Below are 7,500 nucleotides of genomic sequence, written 5' to 3'. Positions count from 1 at the left end.
CCCCTGAATAGTTGACTACCCTTGAAGTCTGAAGTTCTACGAAGATAGACCTTTAGGCATTCTACTGGACATAGAGATGCATCTTCTTTCAGAGGGCAGATTCTCCAGGGACCCCACCTGTTGGTGGGTAACTCATTCTTGGCGAGAAACGTAGGATCCGGAAACAGGTTCAGTTCCCCCCCATCCAGGAACTGAACACGACCTGCCTCTCTCGAGAGGGCTACGATCTCACTAACCCTGGCCCCGGACGCGAGTGCAAATAGGAAAATAACTTTTTGCGTTAAATCCTTTAACGCACATTCTTCATTGCTCAACAGGGAGGCGAAATGAAGAACTTTGTCTAAAGACCATGAAATGGGCTTTGGAGGTGCTGAAGGTCTGAGCCTAGCGCAGGCTTTCGGAACTTTATTAAAGATCTCGTTACCTAGGTCGATCTGGAAGGCAAATAAAATGGGTCTCATCAAAGCCGATTTACATACTGAAATCGTGTTAGCTGCCAATCCTTGGCCATGGAGGTGGATGAAGAAAGATAAGCAGAAGTCTGTTGAGATCTCCTGCGGATTCTTTGCCTTTACAAAGGCCACCCACTTTCTCCAAGATGACTCATATTGCCTTCTAGTCGATTTGCACTTGTATTCCTCTAGGAAGTCTATGCTAGCTCTCGAAATCCCGAAACGCTTTCTCACCGCTAGGGCGAGAAAATCATGAGCTGCAGGGTCTGGGTTTTCTGTAATGAAGCGCAGACAGTCGACTTCTGGACTCGCTGGGTCAGAACTGGATGTGGTAGCGGCACGAACTTCATCTGTAGTTCCAACGCCAAGGGGAACCACATACTGTTCGCCCACTTGTGGGCCACTATTGCCGCTACCCCCTTGAAGGATCTCAGTTTGTTGAGGACCCTCAACAGAAGGTTGTGAGGAGGGAACAGATAAATCCTGGACCACCTGTTCCAGTCGAGGGACATTGCGTCCACTGCTTCCGCTAAGGGGTCCTCGTACGGGGACACGTACAGGGGCAACTTCTTGTTGTCTTTCGTCGCAAAGAGGTCTATTTGCAGTTCTGGGACTTGATTCAGAATGAAGGAAAATGATCCTGCGTCTAAGGACCATTCCGACTCTATCGGTGTGAACCTGGATAGAGCGTCCGCTGTCACATTGCGGACTCCTTGAAGGTGAACTGCCGACAGGTACCACTTCTTCTTTTCTGCCAATCGGAAAATGGCTAACATCACTTGGTTGAGAGGTGGTGACCTCGACCCTTGTCGATTCAAACATCTCACAACCACCTCGCTGTCTGTCACCAATCTTATGTGGATCGAGTGACGCGGGGAGACTTTCTTTAAGGTAAGGAGCACTGCCATAGCTTCTAGAAAGTTTATATGAAAGGTCCTGAATAGCTTGGACCAAGTCCCCTGGACTTTTTTCCGATGAGAGTGACCTCCCCATCCCTCCTTTGAGGCGCCTGAGTGAATCGTCATCGACGGGGGAGGTGGCTGAAGAAGAACCGACTTCTTTAGATGTCTGGCTTGGGACCAAGGTCTGAGAAGAGTACGTAGCCGAGGCGGCACTGGTCTTCTCAGGTCTCTTCGCGCGTTTGATGCATACCTTCTCCAAACTCCGGTTGCATCCTTTAGCTGTGCTCTTAGCACTGGGTCTGTCACTGAAGCAAACTGGAGAGAGCCTAGTACCCTCTCCTGTTCGCGTCTTGATATCCTTTTGGAATCTAGAAGTCTCTTGACAGAGCCCGCTATCTCCTTCCTTTTCTTCATTGGGATGGAGAAACTGTGTGACAAAAGGTCCCAGTGGATTCCCAGCCACTGGAACTTTTGGGATGGAGAAAGTCGAGACTTTTTCTTGTTGATCTTGAAGCCTAGGTACTCTAGGAACTGGATCACCTGACTGGAAGCTTGTAAGCATTCGGTCTCGGATGCTGCCCACACCAGCCAGTCGTCCAGGTAGGCTACTACCTGAATTCCCTTTAGGCGTAATTGTTTGAGAGCTGCGCTCGCAAGCTTCGTGAAAATCCTTGGGGCTATGTTTAGCCCGAATGGCATGGCTCTGAAGGCGTACAGTTTCCGTTGTAGCCTGAACCCTAGGTAGGGGGAGAGTCGACGGCTGATTGGGATGTGCCAATAGGCGTCTGACAAGTCTATAGAGACTGAGTATGCCCTCTTGGGCAGTAAGGTCCTTATGTGTTGCAGTGTTAGCATCTTGAATTTGCAATTCACTATGAACTTGTTGAGTGGTGACAAGTCCAGAATGACTCTGAGCTTTTCCGAGTCTTTCTTGGGAACACAAAACAGCCTCCCTTGGAATTTGATGGACTTCACCTTTCGGATCACATTTTTCTCCAACAGTTCTTGAACGTACTCCTCCAAAATGGGGGTGGAGTGTTGGAAAAACCGAAGGCATGGGGGTGGAGTGCTGTACCAGCTCCAACCCAGTCCATTCTTGAGTAGGCTTTGGGCCCAGGGATCGAAGGTCCAGCGATCCCAAAATTTCATTAGTCTCCCTCCTACCGGTATCGTTTCACTTGGACTGCCGTCCTGAGGTCTTGCCTCCTTGACCACGACCACCTCTGAATCCCCTTCCCCTTGAGGGGCGCCTAGACGAGCCTCTGGCTGCTCCTCTAGGCTTTGCACGAAAGGAAGAAGACTGTCCTTCGAACGTTGGGGTGAATGTGGTTGACTGACCTGGCACAGCCTGGGGTACCCACTGAAAAGTAGTCGGGGTTTGTGCCACCATCTGGGGCACTGGAGGCAAAGGCAATTGCAGTTGCTGTTGCTGTCTATAAGGCTTGGCTGGCCGAGATGGTAGCCTAGTCCTCATATTCTTCCTCTTTGGTTGAGGACCCTCATCCGGGGAAGATTTTCTTTTGATAGCCAGGCCCCACTTCTGGAGAAGGTTTCTATTCTCCACGGCGGCCTTATCAACAACCTCTTTGACCACATCGGTAGGGAAAAGGTCTTTTCCCCAAATGTTGGAGGATATTAACTTCCTTGGCTCGTGTCTCACCGAAGCCCCGGTGAACACGAACTCCCTGCAAGCTCTCCTTGCCTTGACGAAGCCATAAAGGTCCTTCGTCACTGTGGCTAGGTGAGACTTAGCCACAACCATGAACATTTCATGGACCTTAGGGTCACTTGCCATCGTCTCAAGAGTAGTCTGATGAGACATTGAGGCAGCCAGTCTTTCTTTTGTCTTGAACTCTCTTCGTAAAAGAAATTCGGACAACTTGGGGAGGTCCTCGCCGAATTGCCGTCCGGCAATATCAGCCTCCAACTTTCCCACTGAGAATGTCAGATGGACATCTTTCCAGTCCTTGTGGTCCATAGGCAGAGCCAGCGACAAGGGTTTACACTCCTCCAGGGAGGGGCAAGGCTTGCCGGCCTCGATTGCCTTTAGGACAGCCGCAAACCCTTTTTGTAAAAAGGGGAAGGCTCTATCAGAAGAGGACACAAAAGAAGGGAGCTTCTTGCTCAATGCTGCTACCTTCGAATTCGAGAAGCCCCTCTCTTTCATCGAGGATGAAAGTAGGGCTTGAGCCTTAGCATGGTCCATAATAATGACCTCTTTCGGCTCTGTCTCCTCCCTTGAAGCTGGTTCTTTTCTCAGCCGGACATAGCAGTCCGGATATGATGCCTTGCTGGGCCAGAATTCTACTTCCTCTAGGAGAACTGAACCCAGCTTATCCGAAATGACGATCTTACCAGTCGTCATTGGCATGTGCTCAGCATACCTCCATGGGTTAGCATCTGAGCATATGGGAAGGTCTTTCACATTGAGCTTTTTCCGGGGCCCATGTGATTCTGCTAGGGACTGCATACGCAGTTCCATTGCAGCCGCCTTCTCCTGATTCTCCTTCTGCATTTGTTGGATCATTCCAACAATCGAAGAGAGGGCCTGTCCCAGTTCTACTGGGAGACCAGCGGATGTTGAGGGGATGGGCTCCGGCATCTGAACCGGAGTAGCCGACACCTCGTCGACCCCATCCTCTGCGACATCCGGGGTTTGAACTTGATCCTGACCTTCTGCCAGGAGGTCTTCTTCCAAACCTTCGTCCACATCAGACATCCTGTCACACAACTGGATGTCTTGCATCGCATCTGCGACTTCCTCGTCCACCTGGACTAGGTCTTGGGGGATCTCCTCTTGAGGCTGGGGAATCACTGCTTCAGCTGATGCCTGGGGAAAAAGATACGCCCTCATCTTCTCACTAGGAAGATAAGGGCCAGAGGTGTTCTTCTTGAAGCCCCTTACCCAAGTACGGAGCTTTTCCCTAGCTATATCCCTTGATTCCGTCGTTCTAGGGGAATCAAAAGCCTCAGTAATCAGGTTAGTGCATACAGTACATACCTGAGGGTCCCAATACTGGAGATCATCCTTGGAGACAGCGCATGCTGCGTGTCTCCTACAACACTCATGTCCGCAGAGGTTCCTGCTACGGACATTGCAGAAAACATTTCCGCACTTCGGAGGGTCCTCCTGTAAAGAGAAAAAATTTCCATGAGTATCAAGTGAACTATGTATCACTGGATATGCATAGTATAGCATAACAATTCATAAAGGAAAGACACACACTTGTGTTTCCCTCACAACCCATTGTTGCAGCTTTCCAGATAATAAAATCAAAATTGGTTTATCTCTACTAGAGTAACCAATGCAAGGTTTCCAGAGGAAACAGGTGGAGCTCACACCTAGGCAATGATTTTAAAATCCTGGATAATAGACGGGGAAGACTCTGCTTCCTGTCTGAGGGCAACAGCAAAGGACTGTGCAAGAAAACACAATAGTGTTAGAAGATACAGTGCTGTACCTAAACTTTTACTATAGTTTTCTTCTTACTGTATATGCTATACAGAAGAATACTAGTACAGTATAGGAGGATGTGTGCCGGCCTGCCTTTGCCGGCCGGCACACACCACAATTAGCTTTAAAGTATACTACTTAACAGCTATAGGGCGGCAGCCTTCTGGTTCAAATGCCTGTGCCGGCGGCAGTAGCTGCCGGCCAGCAACAGCCAGTGTTGGCCGGCAATGACTGCCGGCCAGTAACTACACAAGGTAGTACCTAGCTGCCGGCCACACTCTTGGTGGCCGGCAGACAAGGACTGACATAAGCCGGCCGGCAAAGGTCCAAGACCGAAGCCAGCCGGCAGCAAAAGAACCAGAAGACTACCCCTGCCCGGCTGCCGGCCTCACAGGCCGGCAGCCGGCCTCATAGGCCGGCTGCCGGGACAGGTACAGCACTAGAAGAAAATAGAATGGATGCCGGGATAAGAGTGTACACAACCCCCCCAAGCCCGGCAACCGAAAGAGTGCATATAAGGAAGGGGAGAAACTTAATTCAGGCTTCCTTGACCAATGCCGTCCGGCTCTGTCGGCAGGCATGGATGAGGGACCAAGAGAGGTCCGGGCAGCACTCGAAAACATAAGACCCTTGCCGGCCAGCATCTCAGCCGGCCGGCAATGGCCTTAGTCAATTCCACATCCCAACCTATACTAGGTCCAGAAGTAGAATGACGTACAGTACAGTAATACCCCTGCCGGCCAGCTCTGCCGGCCGGCAGGGTACAGTACAGTAATGGCAAGGCCATTACGGAGATAGAGGGGGAAGGGACAAAAGGGTCCTGCCAACCTTGCTTTAGTGACAGATCACCCGCAGCCAAGAACTCTGTCTTAGCCTAAGGGAGATCTAAGGGAAAGGGCCAGCAATACTTGCCAGCTTCCAAAGCACCAAAGCAAGGAAGGCGTTGCTATTCCCAAGGGAAGATTTTATCCTCCCCAAGAACAGCAACAGGACTTTAGTCTGGTCGATCACAAAAGGAGGAATCATACTACAGAAACCTTCGATAGTGACCTAAGGGAGCTAAGCTCCCTTTATAAGTGTTAGGTCAGCAAGGGGAACTCTGCCCCAAGCCAGACAACACGGACCAGACTAAAAAACTCTGTTGTTCTGTCCCTCTTTGAACCAGACTCTGCTGGAACAGGAAGGTACAGTAACACCCTAGTATAGTTTTATCGAAAATAAATTCGGAAAAAACCACTTAGGGATAAGCCCAAGGCTTAAACAGAGGGAAAGGGATTGCATACCTTCTCCGAAGAAAAGAAAGCAACCGGGGAGAATAATAAAGTATACTAAGGTTCCATAAGCAATTAACCTAGGCACCAAGAGAATCGATTACCTAATTCACCGAAACTCTCACGTATACAATCTTGGAAATATTCCACACAGTCTAAAAATGTATAAAATATAGCCTAAAGCTTTAATAAACTTTTAATTACACTCGGAAAAACCAAAATCATGCATTAAGTACTAGGACCAAACGACTAGGCTACATGGCCTAGCGTAGGCCAGAATGGCGAATACTTCGCCAAATAATACTAAGCACGAAAGGAAATCCTATGTAAAGCTAAATAGCTAAAATTTATTAAGCAAAACAACCAGGAATGTCACTCTGACTAACTAATTTATACCTAGCGAGTGACAGTGTCCAGGACACCTCTGGTAGGCTACGGCTCTTGTATCAAAGATTAATCCTATTAATCATTCAAAATTTACCAAGAGCCTACATTTATACATAACAGACACTATACTCAACTTATCCGAGGTCAACGAAGACGAAGAAGCCATGAAAAGTTGAATAAATCCAAGATTTGCGAGAAAAACAGGAAAAAACACCGAGTTGTTAAGCTACGCAAAAAGGAATACAGATGGCGCCAGGATTGGCGCCAGGCACGCATACGAATCGGGGATAGGGATGCCTTGGGAGCGGCTCCCCTTTTTCTTTCCCGAATTCGTATCTCGTCAATCTCCCTCCTAACGAGACGAATCTCTATTCAGGTCGTAGATTGCCATGTGACGTGTCTAGAATACGTCCTCTGATATGTCGCGATATCCCTTTCACGAGGGATACTCGCTCCAGGAGTTAGAATTCTGGTACCTTAAGGTAAATTCTCTGGGAATATCGCCGTAGTTGTAATATACCCTAGGAAGCTACCCTATAGGAACTTCCATCAGGACGACATGGCTTGAGCCCAAAAATATATATATACATATATTTATGTGTGCGAATATGTATATATACTCTATATATATATTAATCATATATATATATATATATATATATATATATATATATATATATATATATATACGTATATCTATATATATATATCATATATATATATATCATATATATATATATATATATATATATATATATATATATATATATATATATATATATATATATATATATATATATTTGTATGTCTGTATATCCATACATAAATAAATAAATAAATATATATATATATATATATATATATATATATATATATATATATATATATATGTCCCATGGTTTTTTTCACTTATTACAGAAAGTTTTGTGAATACACTTTCCACAAACCGATAGTCTCAGAGGATTTTGTTAGATTTTGTGTATTTTTCCACTGTGATGGAAATATATTGTCACCAATAGGCTTTCAACACAATA

The 7,500-nt window shown here is 46.9% G+C and overlaps 1 protein-coding gene across 1 annotated transcript in view; it reads right to left on the bottom strand.

Annotated features, from left to right (window-relative positions):
• Nucleotides 1-7,500, bottom strand: part of LOC137626856 (uncharacterized) — a 349,492-nt gene that overhangs the window by 211,056 nt on the left and 130,936 nt on the right. The gene's annotated exons all lie outside the window — the stretch shown is intronic.

The sequence above is a fragment of the Palaemon carinicauda genome, chromosome 34, assembly GCF_036898095.1.
Source record: "Palaemon carinicauda isolate YSFRI2023 chromosome 34, ASM3689809v2, whole genome shotgun sequence".
NCBI classification, from domain to species: domain Eukaryota; kingdom Metazoa; phylum Arthropoda; class Malacostraca; order Decapoda; family Palaemonidae; genus Palaemon; species Palaemon carinicauda.
Note: the sequence above shows the minus strand (reverse complement) of the source record. Positions and strands in the feature narration are given on the sequence as shown.